The following is a 26,718-nucleotide window of genomic DNA, read 5'->3' as shown; positions in this document are numbered from 1 at the left end:
CAGAAATTGAATTGAATGCAGTCCTACTAAACAAAGAGCAAGCTAACAAGCAGAAGAGACAATTCCCTAATCAGTTTACTGAAGTCAATACAGGGGAAAGAACCGTTCAGCTAACTGGAAGAATGGAGGAACTAGTTGATACTGGTAAAATAGAAGAATCAGTATATTCTGAAGAGTATCCACTGAATCAGAATAATGATTCAGAGATGAATGGACCTTCTTGGAACTATGCTGAAGACTCGACCAAACGAAAGGGAGGACCAAACTGGTTGCTTCCAGATGATCAGGAAGTAGAGGAGTGGAACCTGGGATCAGAGGAAAATCCCAGAATGATCAAAGTCAACAAGCACTTGAAACCAGCAATGAAGGAAAAGGCAAGAAAAATGTTCCAGAACTATAAAGATGTATTTTCCTGGGAACATACAGATTTGAAGGGAGTAGATCCTGAAGTTTGTCAGCACCGAATACCACTGAAACCAGAAGCTAGGCCAGTTAGATTGCAAAGATACCGTATGAACCTTAACTATGCAAAGAAGGTCAAGGAGGAGATTGATAATCTTCTCAAGGCTGGGTTCATTACGGAAGTAGCAAGTAGTGATTGGTTATTTCCAATAGTCATCGTTCCTAAGAAGAATGGGAAATTAAGGGTTTGTGTCGACTATAGGAAACTAAATGCCCAGACCATTAAGGATCCGTTTCCCTTACCTTTTACTGATATGTTGCTTGATGAGATCGCAGGATATGAGATGTATAGCTTCATGGATGGTTATAGTGGCTATAACCAGTTACAAATTTCTCCTGAAGATAGGGCCAAGACCACTTTCATCACTGAGTGGGGAGCATTCATGTATCTGGTGATGCCTTTTGGCCTGTGCAATGCAAGAGCTACTTTTCAGCGTTGTATGATGGAGATGTTTAATGAATTTATTCATCGGTTCCTCGCCATTTTTATGGATGACTTCACTGTCTATTCAACTGAGGAAAAACACCTTCTATTCCTAGAGATGGTTTTTAAACGTTGTCAGGAGAAAAATATTTGCTTGAATCCATTTAAATCAGTATTTCTGGTTTGGAAGGGACAACTACTGGGACATGTGGTTTCCCGCAATGGAATAGAAATGGCCAATGACAAAATACAATGTGTCCAGCAAGCTAAAGCACCTAGAACTGCTTCTGAGTTGATTTCTTTCTTGGGGTATGTGAATTTTTATAGAAGATTTGTACACAAGTTTGCTTCTCAAGCAGTACCACTATATGAGCTTACAAAGAAGACCAGTAAGTTCAATTGGACTGCTGAGTGTGAGGAGAGTTTCCAGAATTTGAAAAAAGCCATTACCAGTAAACCAGTCCTCAGGCAGCCGAATTGGGATATTATTTTTCATGTACACCTAGATGCTTCAGGATTGGCAATGGGGGAAATATTAGCTCAGCCAGATGGCAGAACAGACTATCCGGTCTATTTTGCTAGTCGGAGATTTAGTCAGGCTGAACAAGGCTATACGACTACTGAAAGAGAAGCCCTTGGAATGGTTTTTAGCGCTACAAAGTTCAGGCATTACCTATTGGGGAAGTTATTCCATTTTTATGTGGATCATCAAGCTCTTCTGTTTCTGATTAACAAAGTCATTATTCAAGGCAGGCTGATAAGATGGATGATGTTCCTTATGGAATTTGAATTCAGAATTTTCCATAAGCCTGGCCGAAACCACTGTGGAGTTGACTTTCTTTCCAGAAGTACAGAAGGATATTCAGAATCACCTCTGAGAGATGAACTAGTGGATGCTGATTTATTTCAGTTAGAAGCAGAAGAATCAGTGGATCCTGCATGGTATGATATTTATCAATTCCTTTCCCAAGGTACCTTTCTAGAGGATTGGGAGCAAAATCAGAAGAAGGCTCTGATCATAAAAAAGCCTAAAATTTACCATCATTGGGGGAGTACTTTATCAATTGGGTGTGGATGGTATACTTCGGAGATGTGTCCCTATGGAAGGAAGAATGCAAGTTATCTCAGAAGCACATAATGGAGAGTCTGGTGGACACTTTTCCAACGAAGTGACCTACAAAAAGATTCTGCAAGCAGGGCTGTGGTGGCAAACAATGATTGCTGATGTCAGAAGCTTTTGTAAAACTTGTGACATATGCCAAAGAATAGGCCGACCAACAGCTGCAGACATGACTCCCTTAATGCCAATACAACCATTGGGAGTATTCATGAAATGGGGACTGGATTTTATGGAACCTTTTAAGAAGGTGACTCCCAAGAAGAACAAGTACATCGTGATGGCTACTTGTTATGTTACCAAGTGGGTTGAAGCTAAAGCTCTTCCTGACAATACAGCCAAGTCAACTGCAAGGTTTCTGTTTGAGAATATTGTCTGCCGATATGGATGTCCAGTGGAAATTGTGACCGATCAAGGGACACATTTCATCAATGATACTATGGAAATCCTATTGGATATGCTTTCAGTCAAGCATCGTAAATCTACTCCTTACTATCCCAGATGCAATGGACAGGCTGAAAGTAGCAATAAGACAATTAAGACTATTCTCACTAAGGTGGTGCAAAAGAAACTAGACCAGTGGGATTTGAAGCTTCAGACTGCTCTCTGGGCTTTTAGGACAGCTTATAAGGTAACTACTGGAATGACACCATTCGGAATGGTGTATGGTATTGAAGCTGTGGTTCCTATGGAGTTTGTAATCCCCAATCTGAGAATGGCTGTAAAGTATGGACTAGACTTCAACCATAATCTTAAGAAAAGACTGGATGAACTGATGCAGTTAGATGAACTCAGGCAAAGAGCTATATTGGAACAGGAAATTGTTCAACAAAGAAGGAAGCACTGGCATGATCGCCGAATTAAAGTCCGAGAATTCTAGAAAGGAGACTTAGTGCTTCTATATCAGTTTAAATTGGGTCCAAAGAAGCCGAATTTGAAGATTGCCTGGGCAGGACCTTTTGAGGTTGATTGGGTCTTCTCCAATGGCACAGTCAGATTAAAAGACTTATCTGGACTGATGTTGCCGGGAGTATATAATGGAGCAAAGATCAAACTTTATTATTCAGAGACCAGAGAAACTGGGTTAGAAGAAGTCACTAAGGAACTGGAGGTTGTTGATCAAGAGATTCCAGAATCAAATATTTTTGGTCTTTTCCATGTGCAACCACTTCCAGATTCAGAACCAGTACCGGAAGAATCAGATCAGACTGATTTAAGAACCAGTACCAGTATGGTCGAGCCAGAGTGGGAACCAGTTCAGAACCAGTATGAACACACTTTCCAAATTTTAAGTGGACAACGGTCAAGTGGTATGCCATTGATAATTATTACAAGGATGGGTTGTAGTCTTGTCCAATGCATGTTTGCCATGACAGCAATGGTGCACACAAGTCTAAGAGCGGCGAGTAATGGAGATTTTATGGCGCGAACACGTATAACAGTCAGGAGAGTTAGCATTTTTCCTCATAAATCTCCTGCACGACACTTTCCTCCTGTCAACCATTCGCCATTGCCGAGCTCCGAGGTTTCTTCACTATAGCCGCAAACTTCGACCTCTGACGAGACAGGTCAGACAGTCTTACCAGCGACACCAGGCAACGGCTTTAACACAAGTAAGTCCTCTTTGCCTTCGCCTGTTTCATCATCGGCGACCTCACAGTGTATGGGTAGAAAGAAACGCCCAGAGAAGATGCAGGAAACTCTTGAAGAAACCCACGCTATAGTTACTGAGGCAAAGGAAAGCCTTCCTGTTCTCTCATACAGTAAAATCCAAAGATATGTCTTTACTGATCACGCAATGACTCTGCTACAACTCTGGGATTCGCGAGTTGCGTTGCAAGCCACAAGGATTGCTTTTCAGACAGATATTATTAAGCAAGTTATTGATTCCTTTGATGCTGAAACTAGCAGTGCTGTGATAAATAATAGGAAGGTGTCAGTGACACCAAAGGCCATTGCATTTTCATTTCAGATGCCTAATGAGCCCAACCGTCTGTGGAAACTGCACAGCAAATAAGTACTGCTCTAAAGGAGGACGAAATAGCTAGAAAGAAGCACAAGGCAAGTGTCAAGGAGTTCCAGTAGCCGGACTGGAAGCCTCCGCTGCTTACATGTTTTCGTAGCCTTCCAACCATTACCTAGCATCTCCCTTCAAACAGAAGTAGAAGATTCGTAGCACCAACACTCGGTCTTGCTTGTCAGCAAGAAGGCAAGCAAACTCCATTCTCTCAATGAAACCTTTGGAACTTTCATTTGATTTCCCACTAAACTCCAGAAAATTAGATGCCATGTCTTCCAAAACCTGTAAATTGAAGGTAACTTGAAGCGATTCCTCGGTGGTGGGCACTAAAATACTGTTGGGAAACAAGCAAACTAAAACACCTCTATAGCGATGTCACCCAAGAGCATTGAAAGAGCACTACAAGAACACCAAAAGTGTTGGAAAATCCCTTTGAAACACCACCAATTCAATTAGAGTAGACCCTTCGGAATTTACTAGCCGTCGCCCACCCATGAGACTATGTCACCTAGGAGCAAAACCCTGTCAAAGCACGGATTTACAGCACACGCCGACCAATGCATATGAAGATAGGAGACTCTCCTTTCACAATTGAAAAACACAAACCCACAACTTTAACATCAATTCCACAATTCATAGATACATGCCCTCCGAATCTGTTTGCAAACAATTTGCCACTAGGCTGCCATAGCCATAACCCTGCAGAAGAACTAGTTGTAACTTAACGAGCACAACTCCAGTTGGGGCACTTTAAAGCTTGGGAGAAATATTGAAAAATGATTGGCAAGAAAGCTGATGATGAGCCAATTTGAATCTACACACCACTACATGCAAAATTGATGCGAACAAGGAGCTGTCCCAAAACGACTACAAGTAGAGTAGGCAAGGCGAGGGCAAAAGCTGCAACAAAAATCATCAAGAAGGCCCAACAAGCTCAAACCTGTAATTTTCTAATCTTTGGCTGAACGTTTTTAAGTTTTTACATGAGTTTAAGTTATATACAAGTCTCACTTCAAAAGACTCACTCAAGGGCACTTACAGTAGCCCGACAACTGTCACTAGACTAGCGACTTGAAGTGCATGTACATGTGCTTGCTAAAGCAAGATAAAAAACCCACAAAAAGAAAGCCCACACACCCTTTTTACATTGGGTTTCATGTCCGTATGTACAAATTTACAAAAAACGGGGTGTTAGAAATGCGCCCAACAACGTGAGTTCAAGTGAATGGGTTTTTTAATCGACAAATTTTTAAAATTTTAATAGGATAATATTAACAAAAGGTGTTTTTTAGTTGATTTTATGGAAAAACCTGTAAGTTTTTGAAGAAAAAAGGGTCATTTTATTACCTTAAGCATATAAGTAAAGGGGTTTTTTAATACCATTTGAACGCACGTTATATGAATAGTTTCTTAAAGGTGCACCCCTCGGGCCTAAAATTGGCCCTCTAAATCAATTGTGAAACTCAAGGGATTGCCTCTCTACTTTGTTTTTTCCAAATCACATTGACCTACCAATGAGACACTTGATGATACAAGTCCAAGCTAATGTCATGCAAACTTAATTGACTTGGACCTAGTTAGCACTAGAAGCCAGTGGATGTGGGGCTAATATTGGATAGAAATTTGCTCTCCTAGCATCAATGAAAGAAAAACTTTTTTTTTAAATTTATCCATTGCTATAGAAGGAGTCTTTTGCTTAATTGAATAGTGAGCCACTCATGCCATACATGCCATGCTCTCCTATCTCTAGTGCTTAAGCATGACCCAGTTGGTTTGAAGCTCCTCTTTTAAATCCTCACATTACTTGCTTTCATGAGGTCATTCAGTAAGGATGGATTGTTTGTTGCGTGTATGGCTCACTTGGAATGAAGGAGAGGTGCTTTACTATCCAATGTGTAGACGTCTTAGTACTTGAAGGGCTCCTTGCATCCTAGTGATACCTGGTTTTCATTACATGAGATTTTGGTATTGCTTTTGGCTACATGAGATTATGGCATTGATTTTGTATTGATAGTTATTTATGCCGTGCGGACATTTTCAAGTGGCTTTTTGTAGCATATGTTTGGACTATCACTACTTTGGATGGTAGTTCTTGTAAATACTTATAAAGAACAAGGATTTGAAAGGGCCTTGTAGACTTTGAAAAAGCAAGTGAATTTACAAGTGCCTAAATGTTCACTGTTGGCTAGTTTCTGCTTGAGTCACGCTGGTGAGTGTTTGTTTCTACCTCAACTGAGAAGAAATCATGTGGAACCAAGCATTACATTCTAATTGATCCAAGCCCTTGATACATGTTCAAATTTCATGAGTAATGAGAAATGTGTGAAAAAAGGCAGGTTTAGTAATCACATTATTGAGAGGCCCTTGGTCATTGTACAATGAAAAGTAAATAGAGTTTCTTTCCATGCCTATGCTAGACCTACTATAGACCAAAGTATTGAATGGCAAGCTCATCTATGCAATTAGCATATACATTAGCATGTATCCTACTATGCTCTTAGGGATCACAAAAGATCATGAATAGCCTAAAGGTGAATTGGGTTAGGCTGGGTTAGGGAGTCTTGGAGTTCACTAATTTTTTGCCCAACAAAGGCACGACTAGAAAGCTTTGGGATGTTTTCAGTAGCATAGATGCAAACCAGGGCATGTATCTATTTGCAATCACCTCTGCTTACATCTTGAGAAGGCATGTGGCACTACGCAAGACACTAATATGGACAAAGAATTCACAATGGTATTAATAATAGATTTCTTGGCACTACCTTGGTCAACATGTATGCCAAGTGTGGTGAACTGTTGGAATTAGGGTTGCAGAGAAACGTACACAGCTTGGAGAAGATGAAGGAAGCTCAAGGCACACAACACAGAGTGTATTACTTAGTGTGCAATGAAAAGATAGATAACCCTAGAATGAATGGGCATATATACAATGCACGGGGGAAAACCTCCTAAAGAGGGAAAAAATTCCCCAGAAGTCCTAGTGTGTTCACACACATCACTACCACATGTATATGGTAACAAATCCCCCCCTGGAGTGATGTGGTGAACGAGAGTTGGCACATGAGTAAAGGGAAGTGCCATGCCCTAAGGACATGATCAATCCACAAAGGGGAGTAAGCCCAAATCTTTATGGAAAGCTTCGAGCTTCTCATGAGACAATGCCTTTGTGAAAAGATCTGCAAGGTTGTCTTGTGTTGGCACATAAGCCAAGTTGATCTCTCCTGCTAAGAGCCTCTCCCTGACATAGTGCTAATGCACCTAAATTTGCTTGGTCATGAGAGCATCAAAACAAGGTTTCTTGCAACTACCAATGCGCTCTGACTACTAGTGTAGATAGTGTTGGCAGTGTTTTGTCCAACACCCAAATCAGCCATAAGGCATGTAAGCTATACACACTCAATCGTAGCTGTGAAGACTACCCTGTAATCAGCGTCACAACTAGAAGTGGCTAACGTAGGTTGCTTCTTTCTCAACCATGATATACATGAACTACCAAGCATGAAATAAAACCCACTTGTGGACACTCACATGTCAAACAAACCAGTCCAATCTGAGTCCAAAAAAGCATGTAAGCTTGGTGGTAATGATCCCTCCTTGGGATAAAACAAGTCAAGATGTAAAGTACCACTAAGGTAGCGGAAAATCCTCTTGTTAGCCTCCCAATTCTTAGACCCTAGGCCATGCATAAATCTGCTGACCTGTGAGACTGGAAACTCAATATCTGGCCTTGTGTTGCATATGTAAATGAGGCAGCCAACAATAGTTTGGTAAAGAGTGAAATCAGCAGGATCGCTAGCATCATGTAGACTCAACTTCAAACCTGTTTCCATGGGAGTGGAAATAGATTTTCAATCCTCAAGTCCAAGCTTACATAGAAATGTCTCTATGTAACTCTTTTGACACAAGGCAACACTGCCATCACATTGCCTAAATTGTATGCCCAAGTAATGATGCAACAACCCCAAATCTTTCATCTTGAAAGTATCATTCAAATCAGCCTTAAATTCAGCAATATGTCTCTCATTTGGTCCAAAGATCAGCAAATCATCTACATAAAGAACCACAATCAGAAGTACATCACCCTCACGCTTTACATACAATGTGCTTTCTATTGGAATGTTACAAAAGCGTCGTTTGACCAAATGAGTGTCAGCTTTCTCATACCAAGCACGAGGAGATTGCTTCAACCCATGCAAAGCCTTCTTACATCTGCACACTTTTTCCGCTTGTCCTTTTATGACAAAACCGCAAGGCTGCGTTACATAAACTTTGTCAAATATGTCACCATTCAAGAAAGAAGTAACAATGTCTCATTGATGTACATCCCAACCAAAATGAGCTGCCAATGCACATAGAAAACACACAGTAGTCATACAACAAGTGGGAGAAGAAGTCTCTTCATAATCTATGCCTTTTTGTTGTGCATAACCCTTTGCAACAAGTCGAGCCTTATGGCGATTGATCTCACCATCCGACTTGCGTTTCAACTTGTAAACCCACTTTGTACCAATGGCCTTTTTTCTAGGAGGCAAATCACATGAAGTCCATGTGTCATTTTCTATAAGTGCATCATATTCTGATTGCATGGCAGCCATCCGGTATTTTAAATGATGTGCTTCATCAAAAGATAGAGGTTTCTCAACATCATGTAGGCTAGACATAGCCAAAGCATAACAATAAGATGCATAAGATGCATGGCCAGAGCCTGAACGAGTACGCCTAGACAAAGGTGCACCAATTTACTGTCACGCAAAGTATGCACCAGTAATTTTGGCATACCTCTAGCCTGCTCATTTTCAGTCCTTTCCTCATCAAGTAGATTATGTACATCTACATCAGTAATAGGATGATCTGTAACACTTTTAGGAACCGCCATAGGCTATACATTTTCCTCATTTGAATTTACATTTGAACTTCAACCACTGAAAAGAGGCAACAAAGTGTCATAAATGTCCTGTGAGCTTACATTAATGTCTCTAGTACATGACAGCAAGGGTTGAACAGAATCTTCCACAAACACTACATATTGTGAAACCAGAATACGCTTTTTTTGCGGATAATGCAACCTGTAACCTTCGCTTTTAGCATTATAACCAATAAAAATACATTTGACAGCCTTATCATCGAGTTTTTTGCGTTGTGTTTGTGGCACCAAAGCATATGCCAAACAGCCAAAAACACGCATGTGCTCAATATAAGGCTTTCTATCATGCCATGCTTCATATGGAGTAATAGACTACAAAGATTTTTTAGGACACCTGTTAAGTACATAAGTGGCACACATGATGGACTCAAGCCAAAAACGATGCAACAAAGCTTGACTTTTGACCATACATCGTGCCATTTCCATAAGTAACCTGTTTTTCCTCTCAGCAACATCATTTTTCTGAGGTGTATAAGGCATTGTAAATTGGTATTTTATCCCACGACTAGCCAGAATTTCATTAGATTCACGAGACATATACTCCCCCTCTCAATCGAAACGCACGGTGCCCATAGTACATTTTGATACATTTTTTGCCATATCCAAAAATTGTTTGAAGCACACAAAAATTTGGACTTCTCTTTAAGCGGAAATACCCATGCATGTTGAGGCGGTCCGGGGCGGGCAACAAGAAGACCAACCTCTAGACACCCTTCAAGGCTCCCTTGCTGCTCAATGGGGCTGGGGATAAACACAACACAAACCAAAACAACAAACCCCCAGCCAAATCCCAACTACACAAGGGGCACCACCTAGTTTAAGAGCGAACTAGGACGCAAAAGAGGAGAATCGTTAGAGAAACCCACAAACAAGCAAGGAATTTACACTAACCCTAACACCAATGGAACACTCTCACACACTAAAACATGAGAGAGAGAGAGAGAGAGAGAGAGAGAGAGAGAGAGAGAGAGAGAGAGAGAGAGAGAGAGAGAGAGAGAGAGAGAAAGAGAGAGAGAGAGATGGTGCTCGGGCTGCTTTGAAGTGTATCGTTAATGATCAAGCAAACATAAATATATACATGTAAGAAAGAGAGAGAAGGGGGAAGGGGGTGCTTGTTGCACTAATGCCTTCTTACAAATCTGTCATGACCAATCAAAGTGAGATTAGTATTTGTTCAACATAGCCTGAGTAAATTACACCACAACACATCACAAGAAAAAAGCCACCCCAATCACTGTCTTAAGGCCAGGGGAGTCCTCTCCACCCTGTCGCCCTCTTACAGCATGTGGGATTTATGGCTAAATTGATAACAATACCCGGTAACAAGCTATCAAGAACTTAAATAAACACCAAGACACTTACACATCATTATTGTCCATGACTTCACGTTGGAAGGGAGACAAGGTATCCATGCTTAGTCCAAATTCACCCTCCTTGATTCAACAAATGTTGGGCTTACACTAGTAAGAGAAATGATAGATTTCCTACTCTCTATTTAATGATCACTCTCTCTTACAATGGCATAGAGTTCCCTTGCTAATCGCCCCTAATACAACACATACATATGCCTAATGCCAATGAGATTCCACTCAAGAGCTCCTTCTCAAGAGGTTGAGCTTGGCTTCTCAAGCTATAGCATAGTGCTCTTTCTTCTCCCCCCTTTTTGTGCTAGCTACACCCTCCTTTTATAGCAATTTTGAAGGCTAGGGTTACTCCTGTAACCATGGTTGGGTTAGATTTTCAGCAATTTATCTAATTTCTTTTGCTTGGAATTATCAAGAAGTTGGTGGGTAAAGAGAGAGGAGAGAAATGGAGGTTATAGGACTTTTCATAGTGGGTTAGTGTTAGTAGAGTTAGTATTAATTTACAAATGGAATTGGATATTTACAATGGGAGTATCCATGTAGGATACAAATAAGGAAGAAAAACTCTTAAGAGGTAAGAAAAGGTGGATTTCTTACAAGGTTGATGCTCCAAGTGTCTTGAGTAGGGCCAATTTTGACGCTTGTTGATAGTCCACTAGCTTTGACGGTACATTTTTTCTCCACTCTTGACCTTCCTTGAGAGACAAGGTAATTGAAGCTGAGTACTCAACCACCATGATGCTGTCTTTTAAGAGAAGAGGCTGAATTTTGTGGTTTTTTTGATAGATATGGGTAATTTGGAGGAGGAAAAATGAGACTAGGTGGTCAATTTTGGAATGGAATTGTGTGTGGGTGGTATGAGTTCACCATGGTTTCTCTTATTCTTCAAGGTTGAGGAGAAGGTGAGTAGGGTGTAGAGAGGAGTGGTGAGAGAGGTGGGGATGATGAGTGGAGAAGTGTGTGTGAAAGAGGAAAATGATAAAGTGGAAGAGAGAGTGTGGCTGCATAGCATGGGAAAACTGGGGTCCACTAATAAAATCATAGCTCACAGCTCGTAGCTCAAAACAATATGAAAAAATTTGAGGCAAAAGTTCAGCCTACGAGCTACAACTTTTGCTCGTATCACCTTTTCAAATTCGGAGAGCAAGTGAACTTTAAAAATTCAGCAAAACCGACCGTTTTTTTCCACTGCACAAGGTCCTTGTGGGGTCCTTCTTTGGATGATTCTTTTGAATACCTCCAAGAGTGAGCCCTCCATAGTGCATGTATGCATGCCACCTACCCTTGACCTTATTTGGTAGGTCTATAATTGAAGATATTGTTGAGATCATGATATAAGTGAATAGTACAACTAAGAAAATCAAATATTGAGGGGTCTAAAAAATATGTACATGTCAAATATAAATAATATAAGTGGAAAAAATATAAAGGGGTCAAAAGAAATCTCTCTCATTATGAGGCTACCATAAAAAGATAAATATTTTTGGTGTTCTAATATTTTAGAAAAAAAACAAAATAGATGTAGGAAGGGAAAAATCACAATAGTGAAAAAATATACACATAAATAAAACTAGTTTTTTTGGATTTTTGTTGGTGTGGAGTTACACCAAATATAAGAGAAGCTTACATGAAAATATTTCTATATGGAATAAAGAGTATGAAAAATGGTAAGAAAAATTGTGGTAATGGTGAGGCAATGTACAGAGCATAAATAACACACACCTAGGTAAAAATATTTAAATAAATACCAAAATAATTATGAAAAAATCTTTTATTTAGGCCCTATATACAAAGAAATATTTACATACGCATGGGCCATAATATACTTATATTTTTTATATTTTTTATTTTTTTGGCTCAACTAGCCCAATGCCTAGCTAATTGAGGGTTTTTTATTTCAGTAAGGAGATATGGGAAAAGTCCTCTAACTCACACGCACCTATATACAGTGAAAGGGTGAGGGTAACCACAATGTTTGAGTGATTTGATAGGGGGGGATAACTCACTATGGCAATCACAGAGAGCCGAAAAACGGCTATCATTAGCCCTCCCCCAGGATGATGGTATATTCATGTACCATCATAAAGAATCTTTTCCAAAGAGAGTGCTTCAGAGTCCTTGACAAGATCTTCATTGTTTGGCCCTTTGGAATTTTGGTTTGTGTTACACTCATGCTTCATGGAACAATACTTACATGGGATAGTTGCCTTTTGCTCTGGTAGATCCTTTGGTAGAAGGCGACTCAAGTAAGGCTTCAAGTGATAGCTGTTTACCTTCCTGGAGTGCTCTTTCCCATTCAAGTCCATAAGTTGATAGTAACTTGAATTGAAAGCCTTCTTGACTATGTATGGCCCCTGCCATCTTGTTTGAAATTTGGCATCAAAACGATTATCGAGTCGATTGTCATACCTTAGCACAAGATCTCCTTCATTGATGCCTTGGTCCTTCAGTTTCTTGTCAAGCTTCTCCTTTGTCTGTGTGGCTTTCCTCTTATAGCACTCGTATGCTGCTTCTCTTTTCCACTCAAGCTCAGCTAAGGTAAGAAGTCAATCCATCCATGCTTCTTGATCATCTTGTGCTGATTTTCCATGAAGTCGCATTGTTGGAATGTTTAGTTCAATTGGATGTAAAGCCTCTTGACCATAGACCAAGTGAAATGGTGTGAACTCCATGGATTCCCTATATGTGGTTCGATACGCCCACAAGGCACCATCCAAGAAGTTATCCCACAACTTTGTCTTGTTTTTCACCATCTTTCTAATGATGCCTGCAATGACACCATTAGATTTTTCTACCAAACCATTTGATTGGGGATAGTAGGGTGTACTGTGACGATGTAGAATGCGAAGTTCTTCACAGACTTCTGTGAGCAATCCCTTTCTAAACCCTGGACCATTATCAGAAACAATCTCCAAAGGTGTGCCAAATCTACAACAAATGTGAGTGTAGACGAATTTGCTCACTGTCCTCTCATTTACCTTTGCCACACTTTGTGCTTCCACCCACCTAGTCATATAGTCTACAGCCACTAGAATGTAGAGTTTACCATTTTTTGTCCTAGGGAGAGGACCCATAGCATCAATGCCCCACTTTTCAAAGGGTCCATTTGCAAGCACAATTTGCCTTGGACCATAAATCAATCTTCTATTCCCATTTACCTGACAATTGTGACAAATTTTACACCAATGTTGGACATCCACATGCAGACTTGGCCAAACATACCCCGCAAGCAAAATCTTCTTCACAGTTAATTCTTGGGAAAAATGACCACCACATGCCTCTTCATGCAAACCTTTTAGAATGGCTGGAATTTCCGCGATGGTTGGTACTCTTCTGCACACTTTATCCTTCCCTCTTTGATAGAGGGAGCCTTCTAGGAAGAGATACATGCTTTCCTTCTTCATGAGTCTCCTCTTCTGAGCTTTTGTGAAGTCTGGTAGAAACTCACCCTCCAAAATGTAGCCAATGATGGGAGCCAATGACTCCAATCCCTGGTACCTCGGTTGCTTCACAGCAGCCGCCACCATGATGACCTGCACTTCTTTCTTTACACATGCAACGGCTTGTTGTGCAAGTAAATCAGCATCTTCATTTTGTTTCCTAGGAATATGATATAATTGCACCTCCTCAAATTGATTAAATAGCCTACGGATGGTATGAACTTTGGCCCTTAGTCTTTCATTTTTGCATGCCCAAATGCCTAAAATCTGCTTCACAATGAGAAGTGCATCCCCTTTTACCATGAGACGTTGTATACCATGGCCAATGCATATTTTTAAACCATGAAGTAGTGTGTCATATTCTGCTTCATTGTTGCTAGCTGAACTTGGTAGATTGAACTTCTCTTTCATGACCACCTCTCCACTTGGGTTGAGCAAAACTAGCCCTCCCCCTGCTTTTCCTGTGGCTCGACGAAAAGATCCATCAAAGAACAAGGTAAAAGCATTAGGAATACTTTTTGGTGGTGGCAATGGTAGGGTCTTTACTTCAGGCACCTTAATCTCGTTTTCATGCATTCTATAAGTGAGAATCCCTGCCAATTGTGCACGCACACTATCTTCTACCTTGAAAGAGTATTGAAACTCTTGCAACTCCATAATCCACTTTGAGATCCTAGTACTAAGATTCATTTGAGATGACACCCAAGGGAACAAATTCTCTGCGGTGAGGATTACAAAAGGTTTTGGGAGCAAGTAGGATCTAAACTTCCTTATCGCAAACATGAGAGAAAGCATCATGAGTTCTGCCTCCGTGTAGCCTCTCTCTAAAGCATTCATGACCCTACTAGCAAAGTAGATGGGCCGCATCCTGGTACTATAGGGATCTTGTTGTAACAAAACTGCACCAATTGTTTCTTTCCCAACACTAGAGCTAACAAAGAATGTGTACTCCCAACAAGGAGGCATGAGTGTTGGTAGCTCTGACAAAATGGCTTTAATGTTACAAAAGTACTCTTCAAGCTCATCAGACCATGCAAATTCTACTTGTTGTGTCAACTTTTGCAAAGGGTGAAGTAACTCCGAGGCTAAGTGAATGAAGCGTGACATATACTTCGCCTTTTGAATGAATGAGATGACCTCCTTAAGACTCTTGGGTGATGGTAGCTCAATAAGAGCCTTTGCCTTTGAAGGATCCACTTCAATGCCTTTGTAAGAAACTTTATGACCAAGCAAGATTACTTCATCCTCACCTATATGGCACTTGTCGGGGTTGAGTTGACCTCCCATGTCATAGAGCTTCTTTAAACCTTCTTCTACCCTTTGTAGATGCAATGATTTTGAGCTATAAATACAGAAATCATCAATGAACACCCTAATTGACTTTCCAAAGAATGCTTGAAACACCATATTCATGAAACGTTGGAATGTTGCAGGAGCATTTGTCAGACCAAATGGCATGACTCTAAAAGCATAACAACCCCAAGGAGTGATAAAGGTTGTTTTCAATTGATCCTCCAATGCAATCCCTATTTGAAAGTAACCTGAGTAACCATCGCACACAGTGTACTTCTCATGACCAGCTACCTCATTTAGTATCTCATCCTGGAATGGGAGGGGAAAGTGATCTCTTTTTGTTGCCTCATTGAGGGGACGGTAATCCACACACACCCTCCACTTGCCATTTTTCTTAGGAGTGACAACAACAGGAGAGACCCACTCTGAATTCTCCACTGGATAAATAAACCTGCTGCTAGAAGCTTTCTTACCTCCTTGAGTAGAGCCTGTTCCTTTATAACTCCTAGCCTTCGTAGCTTCTGAGCTTTAGGTGTGGCCTCAGGCTTTAACTCAATCTTGTGTTGAACAACATCTACCCCACGCACGTCGGTGTAGTCTTTAGCAAAAAGCCTAGGAAACTTCCTTAGCACACATTTGAACTCCTCTCTTTCATCCTTTGTAAGTGTTGTTGATAGCATACCTTCCAGCATCCCTTCATCTTGAACACCTTCGTTCTCTTGAGGACCTACCTCCTCCAAGCCTTGACAAGAGGTCTCTTGGTTGCTTGGCTTAAACCTTACCCCCATGACTTCGATGGAAGACTCCTCTTCAGTAATGCTGCCGCTACTTTCTTCTTCTGAAGTGCTATCGGTCCAACCTTCTTCCGTCTCACTTTGAGATGATTCTTCATGGAGCTCCTCTTGGCGTTGCTCCTTCATGTCAAAGACAACCTTCTTATGATTGTCATTCCTGCAAATTAATTTCCCACTCTCCCAATCCTGCAAAGCTCGCATTTTCATTAGCCATGGTCTTCCTAGGATAAATGGATAACCACTTCCCTTGGTCGACATAACATAAAAATCCACCGCTTTCTTAATGCCAAAGGCCTCTACAAAGACATTTTTACAAATGCCTACACACCTAGCCTTGCTATTGTTTGCCATCTTGACTTTGATTTCAGGTGTCTCATGGATGTGCATGCCTAGTCTTTGCATGAGTCCCTCTGTCATGATGCAAATTTGTGCACCCCCATCCACTAGACCTTTCCTAACCAATCTTCCTTTGATGTAACAGTCTAGCACCGGTGTAATGTCCTCATTCATTTCAGCTTGTGCAATTTTTACAACAGGCACACTCTCTTTTACCTTTCTCCTAGTGCTAACTGCCCTTGTTAAATCCCTCCTAACTTGTGGACATAATGCAAGAAATTGAGGCCATGAAATATCAGGACCCTTACCTCTCATGTCTTCCAACAAGTTGTACGGAGCCATACCATGTCCAAGAGGGAAGTCTTGGAGGTTGATACGACGTCGAGTCCTCTTGGTTTCCTTGGTTTCCTTTGCCTTCTTGCCTTGTCCATGGTCACTCTGTGATGTGACTCCTTCTTTCTCTTTACCTTTTCCTCGGCCACGCTTAATGCCATTGGCTTCCATGTCAACCTCATTTGAATTTGTCACCTCTACCACATGCACATTTGGATCTGGCAAAGGTGGAACTCCTTCTACCCCTTGTGGAGGTGGTCTTGGTCCATTTGGCCTTTGTAGAAGCCTTGGTTGTTGACCAGCTCCTTCTCCTGCATTCATCACTGGGTAATTCAAGTTAGGTCTCCCTGGCTCTCCACGGGGCCAAGGACAATTATACATCCCATGTCCAGACTCTCCGCAATTCCAACATTGCAAGACTCTCCTAGTTCGTGGCTCTCTCTCTTCTGACTTCTTTGCTTGTCCCTTTGGACCTACAGCTTGTGCAAGGTGAATTGACAGGTGCTTAAAGATTCATTTAACTTCTCAATCACTTCAGCCGTTACCTCAGGAAGCTCCCTAGATGTTGATGCTTGTGACTTACCTTTGGGTCTAAGACCTTCTATTGGAACCTCTCCCCTTAAGCACTTGAGTTTCCTATACTTCTCAGCAGCCCTAGTTTCAGCTGCATCAAAAGTAGCAGGTGCACCCGCCTCAACTTTTACCTTAAGGTCAGGAAAGAGTCCGGCTATGAACCTCTCCTTCTTTAAAAATTCTGCACCATCACCAGGGTTAGCAACATTTCGTATCCATAGAGCCCAAAGACGTAGAAACTCTTGCTTGTACAAGTAGTAGTCATCTAAGTCTTTTTGCTTATGAGAAACAATGTCTTGCCATAGTTTTTGAGTGTTTTGGGGATCAAAGAAGTATCTCTTAAAACGATTCAAAACTTTGTGTAATTCCCCTTAACTTCCTCAGGCAAAGAGTCAAACCAAGTACTAGCATCTTTCCTAAGGACCACCTCAAACATTTCTACACGTTCTTGATCGGTTACTATCCTCTTGATACGGCAAGACATCTTGAAATTTGCTAAAAATAATTCTGCATCCTCTCCAGGCTCTCCAAAGAAAAGAGGATATCCAGACATTTGGCGTTGGCTCTCCATTATTATGAAAGATTACAACACGAGTTACAATAAGGGATACAATAGAGATTTAGAACCATTCGCCTGCAAATGAAGAAGTAAGAAAATACCACTCTAGGTTTTCTTCTTCAGCTATCCAAGCTTCAATGAGGTCTCGATTTATTTGATCAAAACAAAAAGGTAGACTATTGATGAGCTCTAAGAAGGGTTGAAATTCTTCAAAGCTAAGACGATAAACAGAAATCTCTAGAACTTCATTTTCTGGATCCAAAAGAGCAACCACGTCCCAAGTGATAAATTGCACTTGCTCTACAATTCCCAACGCACAAGCGGTTTGTATAAAAACTAGATCTTCATGCTCGTCGAAGGCCGTGAGAAAGTAGCAATTGACTAGGATCTCCTTTCCTTTGAGTTCCACACAGTCGGAGTGAGGCAACCTTCTCACAATTTCATAAAGAACATCCTCATCAAGTCCAATCAAGTTTGAAAGATTTAAAGACTCCGCTTGTGCTACAAAATTCCTGGACAAAAACTCCTTAGGATTATGGTTAAATCATTCAAAAGCATAAAGAGATTTACAATGTCTCTATGAACAAAGTGTCATAGAAAGTAGAGAAGGATGAGAATTTATACAAATTTTCAATCTTCTCTATGCTCTCTTTATTAAGACAAGCTCTGAATAGCTCCCTATCTCCTTTGTTGAAAGCGAAAGGAAGACTATTAATAAGACGCAAATGAGGGAAAAATTCACCAAATGTGAGTCTATGAAGCATGAACTCTCGCCGCAAGTTTCTTGAAGAGTCTTCCTCAATGGTGAAATGCACTTGCCAAACGCCAAATTTCACTCTATTTACCAATCTTAGGGCACACACTAGTTGGATGAATGCGCGGTCTTCCTTAGTGCCCAACAACAAGAGGAAAATGGAATCCACGCGTAGGACCTTTCGTCTTAACTTCACCACCCTCTTGTTATGAGGGAGACGCCTTACTACTTGCTCCTACAACTCAATTGGTAATAGAGCTAGATCTCTAAGGATTGAACTTTCACTGCACACACATTCCCTATTAGAACAAATGATCTTTTGTTGTTTCTTGTAACAACTTGGACAAAGAAAAAACAAACATACACACTATTTTTCCGGGCTGCACTTCATTTTAAAATAAAATGAACACATGTACATCAAAAGAAGTGTGGTAGTTGATGAGAGGTAGAATGACAGGGTTTGGTGATGCAAGAATTTCTCCTACTTTTTGGGCACCAAACATGAACACCATTCGTTGTTGAAAATGGATCTTTCTACTAATTGCAACGTTTATTCTAATGTGTGGAGTAAAATGAAAGGGAAAAACCTCTATTCCTGGGCCATTATCCATGGCCTATGCATGTCCTAATGCTTAAAATAACACAAAAATATAGACGTCCAAGCTAATATCGTACCTAATGAGAGGCAAAATAAAAGGATTTACCGAAGTGTTTATCTCGGCTAACCTAAGAGGACCTAAAATCCTACAAATTACCCGTTAAAATTGCAACTTAGTACTAACAATTATGTGTATCTTTTGCCTTGCAATGGGAATGAAAGGATCATACAAACTCTCGTGATTCATGCAAACTACTTGACTATGCTAAAAGTTGATCCTACACAAAAACATACACGAGTTGTTTTCCTCCGTGGGGGCACTAATTTGAGGCGGTCCGGGGCGGGCAACAAGAAGAGCAACCTCTAGACACCCTTCAAGGCTCCCGTGCTGCTCAATGGGGCTGGGGCACAACACAACACAAACCAAAACAACAAACCCCCAGCCAAATCCCAACTATACAAGGGGCACCACCTAGTTTAAGAGAAAACTAGGACGCAAAAGAGGAGAATCGTTAGAGCAACCCACAAACAAGCAAGGAATTTACACTAACCCTAACACCAATGGAACACTCTCACACACTAAAACACGAGAGAGAGAGAGAGAGAGAGAGAGAGAGAGAGAGAGAGAGAGAGAGAGAGAGAGAGAGAGAGAGGGAGAGAGAGATGGTGCTCGGGCTGCTTTGAAGTGTATCGTTAATGATCAAGCAAACATAAATATATACATGTAAGAAAGAGAGAGAAGGGGGAAGGGGGTGCTTGTTGCACTAATGCCTTCGTACAAATCTGTCATGACCAATCAAAGTGAGATTAGTATTTGTTCAACATAGCCTGAGTAAATTACACCACAACACATCACAAGAAAAAAGCCACCCCAATCACTGTCTTAAGGCCAGGGGAGTCCTCTCCACCCTGTCGCCCTCTTACAGCATGTGGGATTTATGGCTAAATTGATAACAATACCCGGAGACAAGCTATCAAGAACTTAAATAAACACCAAGACACTTACACATCATTATTGTCCATGACTTCAAGTTGGAAGGGAGACAAGGTATCCATGCTTAGTCCAAATTCACCCTCCTTGATTCAACAAATGTTGGGCTTACACTAGTAGGAGAAATGATAGATTTCCTACTCTCAATATAATAATCACTCTCTCTTACAATGGCATAGAGTTCCCGTGCTAATCGCCCCTAATACAACACATACATATGCCTAATGCCAATGAGATTCCACTCAAGAGCTCCTTCTCAAGAGGTTGAGCTTGGCTTCTCAAGCTATAGCATAGTGCTCTTTCTTCTCCCCCCTTTTTGTGCTAGCTACACCCTCCTTTTATAGCAATTTTGAAGGCTAGGGTTACTCCTCTAACCATGGTTGGGTTAGATTTTCAGCAATTCATCTAATTTCTTTTGCTTGGAATTATCAAGAAGTTGGTAAGGAAAGAGAGAGGAGAGAAATGGAGGTGATAGGACTTTTCATAGTGGGTTAGTGTTAGTAGAGTTAGTATTAATTTACAAATGGAATTGGATATTTACAATGGGAGTATCCATGTAGGATACAAATAAGGAAGAAAAACTCTTAACACTAGGTTGGTAATGGGACACTTTTATGTCCTGGGAAGTGACCATTTTCCTTGAATTATGTCAAGAGTTTCAAAATGGATTTGGAGGTGTTATCTGTCTAGAAATTTGTCTCATGAGCTGAAAAAAACTTCACCCAAAATACAACCTTCACAAACATGTTTGATAGGTGCTTCAAGAGGCCACAAATAAGCAACCATATCAGATTTTTGCAAACACAGCAAACTGGCAAAATTCACATGACCAAAACGTGCATGCCAAAGTTTTGCATCTGATATAGCCCTTGAATTTGTAACTACATTTGCAAAATTTTGTCCACACTTGTGATAAAAAGTGAGCTTATACAGCCCCCGGCACAAAAGACCACCTGCAACAATTTCATCACCAAAACTCAGATCATGAACTGTACATTTGTCATCCACAAATTTGACTACAAGTCCAAGTCTAGCAAGTGTAGATACAGACAAATGGTTCTTCTTGATCCTAGGTACATAAAGTGCATCAACAAGTGTGAAAGAGCTGCCATTTGCAATAGTAAGCACACTCTTTCTAACTCCCGGAACCAGATAAAATGCATTGTTGGCACAAGTGGTTGAATTCCCATGAGGGAGAGACTCGAAAGAGGTGAATGATTCACAATGTGAGGTAATGTGCTTTGTAGCACCACTGTCGAAATACCACACATGTGAATCTGCACCATCTGACACGCATGCATCATGGACATCAGGATTGTATGTGCACATTGCACTAAAAGCCCATTCTGCATCAATATCAGATCACAATCTCCTTTCACAGAAGACTCAACAACGGCTGCATTCGTAGTGGAACCAGCATTTGCAGTGGAAGCACTGTCTTTCTTCTTAGACTCTTTGGCCTTCAACTTAGGACACTGCTTGATCAAGTGATCATTAGCTTTACAATAATGGCAACGCATCTTCTTTTTTTCCTTATCACCCAAATTTCCAGACGAATTGTTGCCACCAGAAGCATTAGGAACATAAGTTTTTCCACTCGTAGTAGAACCATAAGAAGTGGTTGCATTGTTGTTACCACCCTAATAAAAGCCTACTCACCTGCACGTTGCGTAGTCTTGTTTTTTTTGGAAAGTGACTCTTGCAACAACAATGTGCATAATTCATCAAACTTGACAACTTCAGGATTTCCTTGGGTCATCAGTCTCCAAAAACTAGCAAAACTCTGGTATGAATCTGGTAAGGCATCAAGAAATTTCTACACAAGGGAACTATCACAAATGACTTCACCTGCAAAAATAAGTTTCTCATTGATATCCTTGACACAAGCAAGGAAAGTGTCCATAGCATCTTCCTCTTGCATAATCTTTGATTCCAGCTCTTTACGTAGCAAAGCAATTTTAGCCTCATTGCGGCTTGCATAAAGACCTGCTAGAATATCCCACTCCTGTTTTGCAGATTTTGTTGAATAAATGTGAGGAGTAATAGTGTGCTTCACAGACAATGCAATCAACACATGAGCCTGCTCATCCTTTACATCCCAACGAGCTTGTTTTATTGTAGGCAAAAAAACTCTAATAACAGCGACTCTTGCAGCAAGACCTGCAACATCCTCAACATCACCTATATCCTCAGAACCAGGACATACATCAACGCCCTACACAATATTCTAGACGCCCTTTGACACAATAACATGCTGCATCATGTAAGCCCACATATGGTAATTGTCCCCATCCAATCAGTCCTCAGCAGCAAACATCTTGAACACATCTGTGTTGTTGTCATCTATGGTAAATGTTGCACCTGATGTGAAAATTGAGCAACACGTGCTATATAGAACAAACCGTAGAAGACTGTAAGGCACCTCTTATTCAAGAAACGACACTTACAAAAATTCTGCACAAAATGACAAAATAGCCTGTGCAGTACTGCCTATAGTGGAAACAGAGGCTGAAATGAGCCCAAATTAGAAATCTAAGCACACTAAGATCTACGAGCTATCCCAAAATTTTTGTCTGCATGGAACGCTCGTCAAAGCTCACTAAAATTGGAGAAAGTGAGTTGGCGTGTGCTGGAGCTGCTAACGACTAAGCCCAAAGGATGCAATCTGCTCTGATACCGATTGTTGGAATCAGGGTTGCAGAGAAACACACATAGCTTGCAGAAGACGAAGGAAGCTCAAGGCACACAACAGAGAGTGTATTAATTAGTGTTCAATGAAAAGATAGATAGCCCTAGAATGAATGGGCATATATACAATGCATGGGGGAAAAAACCTGCTAAAGAGGGAAAAATGCCCCGCTGGTCCTAGTGTGTTCACACACATCACTACCACATGTATATGGTAACATGAACTTCTAAATGCACGCGAAGTGCTTGAGGAGCTTTTTGTCTAGAATGTCAACTCTTGGACTACAGTGGTTACAGGATATGCCAAACAGGGGCAAGGCAACGATGCTCTGGGATATTTTTAGCCAATGCAATGCAATGACAATTGGATGAAAGCATGAAAAGGTTGTCAAGAAGTAGTGTCTTTGACACTACCATGTACACATATGGACACTCAACTAAATGTTTAAAATAGAGATGTACATGATGTGCACATACAAGGAGAAAGCTCTTGATGAGAGATATCTGCACATGTAATCTTCGACGTTTTTTTAGTTTTTTTCAAAAATATTTTACCATGTGCCCATTTTTCTTGAAATTATTTGGAAGGTAAAAATTAATGACCACCATGTCATGCTTTTGCCCATTTCTCTAGATGAAGCCACCTATACTTTTGTCTAAAAGGCATGTGGCACTATGCAAGACACTAGTATGTGAAAAAGAATTCACAATGATATTGTTAATCAAGCACTATTGAGAAAAAAACATCATGCTTGCTTGGTCCACATGTATGGAAAAATATTGTGGGATCTCATCTCTTGCGGTACATTTATTTTTAGCTATACTCAACAATGGCAAGGCCACCTATTTTCAATCGATTCAAAGTGAGGGAATCTCTCTAAATTAAATCACCTATGCTTTGGCCTTGAAGGCTATTCTTACATCACATATTCCTACCCGCTCCCCCCCCCCCCCCCCCCCCCCCCCCCCCCTCTCTCTCTCTCTCTCTCTCTCTCTCTCTCAAGTAAAATCACAAACAACCTTAATATTAGAGATTACTGAATTCACTTTGCAATGAATCCTTACTACACTTGGAAGTCAGTACAAAGAAAATAGAGTTTTCAATCATTGATATGAAATACAAAGCATTGCATGAGATAGTTAAAAGCTTAACACTAGGTTGGTAATGGGACACTTTTATGTCTTGGGACACTTTTATGTCCTGTTAAGTGACCATTTTCCTTGAATTATTTCAAGAGTTTCAAAATGGATTGTGAGGTGCTATCTGTCTAGAAAGTTGTCTCATGAGCTGAAAAAAACTCGACATTTTTTTGGAATATCAATTCCATCCTTAACCTTGTCCTCGCACAACATTCCACAACCTAAACTGTGTGAAAAAACGGGTCCTGTTTTTGGCTTTTTTCAACTTTTTGCAACTATACCACTCTAGAATTCATGTTTGAGAGGTCTATAATGCTAGAGAACTATCTTTAGTAGTCCTCAACATGTCTTGATGCTTCTACGGAGAAATAAATGTTAAAGTTGTAGGTTATGACCAAATTACAAAAATTGTCAAATCCTGTTTTTTAGCCAATTTTAGCTCTTCTATGATTTTTTTGGTGGCTTTCATGATATCCAAATGCAGTTTTGATTTTCTATGTCGCATATTGTAACATAAAGCTAATATTCCTTGAGTTTTGGGGCACCTAATACCCTATTTTTCATAGTAGACAAGGATGGTTAATTTTTTCAATTATAGCAGAAAACGAAACATTCTAGTATATCAAGTATAGCTTTTTCAATATTGTTAGTTTGTTGTGACAACTACATGCATTTTGTAGGTAGTAACCATATCTAGTCATAAGGATCAAATTTGGCTAGATATTGAATGGTTTCTATGGGATTATACAACTCATAATGTTGAACCCAGTTTTTTCATGTTTGCTGTATTTAGCACTTCATCTTTGTCCCCAAGATTCCCCTTGGTAAGAGATGTATTATTATTTTGACATGCTCCATAGCTCCTTATGAACCTAAAGGACAATAGGAAACTAAGAAAACATGCATATATTATTTGTATTGAGCGTGGCTATAGAAACTTTGATGATAGGTTTGCAGAATGGTAAAAGTTCAACTTTTTTATACCTATTTCTTTTGGCAAAACAAAAAATAGTGAGTGAGAAGCAATCATATGTTCTGATCACCAACCCATTGAAGTTAACTAGGGAATTTATCTCAAGTCCTAGAAAAATCCTAATCTTATTTTTATGCAACAAAACGTAAGAAATGACTGTTTTGATGAAAATGTACTGGTCCATCAACTTTGGAGGCTTGGTGTGACCAAAAGATGAGAAATTTTACAAGTTTCTTATTTTTTCCATGTGTAGTAGGCCTTGAACTATAACCTCATGAAAGGATTTTACAAAATGAGTGGATCTACTATGGTTTTGGAGGTTTTTTTTCAAAACCCTGAAAGGACACTTTTATGTCCTGTTAGGTTACCAACCTAGTGTTAATCGTTGGTCTCATTCTACACAAAACATTTAGAGCCATTAGGGCAAGGGCTTACTTAGAGTAGTTGTTGGCGGTCCCAAGGACAGCTTTGCAGCTCTTCAAAATCCCTCTCTTGAAGTGTTTTAATTGTGGATTAGGCCCAACACGGACAGGATCAAGAAGTTGTAGGCTATTTTTAGAAGGTGTGAAGTGAGGGTATCTCTCAAGATGAAATTACCTACACTTGAATTTTGAAGGCATGTGGCAATCTGCAAGACATTGATATGGGCAAAAGAATTCACGATAAGATTGTTAGTCAAGCTTTGTTGAAAGAAAAGTCGTGGTGCTTGACAATGCCTTGGTCTACATGTATGCCAAAAGTGGTATACTTCAAAGAGCACAAAAAGTGCTTGAGGTGCTACCTGTCCGGGATATTGTCTCTTTGACTTCAGTGATTGCAAGATATGTTGAACATGGGCAAGGTCGGGAAGCCTTGAGCTAGTTTCAATGGATGAAATACTAGGTCATCTCTCTAGATGCAATGATTTATACTTGCATCTTGAATGCATGTGATACCACACAAGATGCTGATATGGGAAAAATAATTTTCAAAGATATTGTAGTCAGAGGTTACTAAAACAAAACATAGATGAAATCGCTTAGGCTTTCGCCTTGAAGGCATTTGTCACTATGCAAGATATTGATTCGGGCAAAAGAATTAACAACCATATTGTTAGCCAAGGGCTATTGAGAGAAAACATTGTGATTGGAAATGCCTTGATCAACATGTCTACCAAATGTCGTCTACTTTAGAGAGAACAAAAAGTTCTTGAGGAGCTACCTACCCAGTATGCCCTCTCTTTGGAGTGTTTTGATTGCAAGATATTCCAAATAGGGGTAGGGCTAGGAAGCTTTGGGTTCTTTTTAGAGGATGCAAAGTGAAGGCATCCCTCAAGATGTCATTACCGACGCTTGAATTTTGAAGGCATGTGGAACTACGCAAGACAATGAAAAGGGAAAAAAATTTCACAAAACGTGGTGCTTGGCACTGCCTTGTCCAACATGTATGCCAAATGCGATCTACTATTGAAAACACAAACAATGCTTGAGGAGCTACCTATCCGGGAATTCGTCTCTTGGAGTGCAGTTATTTCTAGATATGCTAAACAGGGGCATGATCTGGAAGATTTGGGATGTTTTCAAAAAATGCAAACTAGGACATCTCTTCAATTTCAATCATCTATGTTTGCATCTTGAAGGAATGTGGCACTACACAAGATGCTGGTATATGCAAAAGAATTCACAATGATATTAATAGTTAGGGGCTTTTGGAAAGAAATGAAGTCCTTGGCACTGCCTTGATCAACATGTATTCGAGATGTCTTGAAGAGCTTTCTATTAGGAATGCTGACTCTTGTAATGCTATGATTGTAGGATATGCCAATGAATAGGGGCAAGGCGAGGAAGCTCTGGGCTATTTTCTATCGATGAAAAGGGAGGACACATCTCCAAATGTAGCCACCTATTCTTTCATTTTAAAGACACATGGCACTATGCAAGCCACATATATGTGAAA

Source organism: Adiantum capillus-veneris, chromosome 7 (genome assembly GCF_014529385.1).
Source record: "Adiantum capillus-veneris isolate H3 chromosome 7, ASM1452938v2, whole genome shotgun sequence".
Classification (NCBI taxonomy): Eukaryota; Viridiplantae; Streptophyta; class Polypodiopsida; order Polypodiales; family Pteridaceae; genus Adiantum; species Adiantum capillus-veneris.
The sequence above is the reverse complement of the archived record's forward strand: the minus strand, read 5'-3'. Positions refer to the sequence as shown.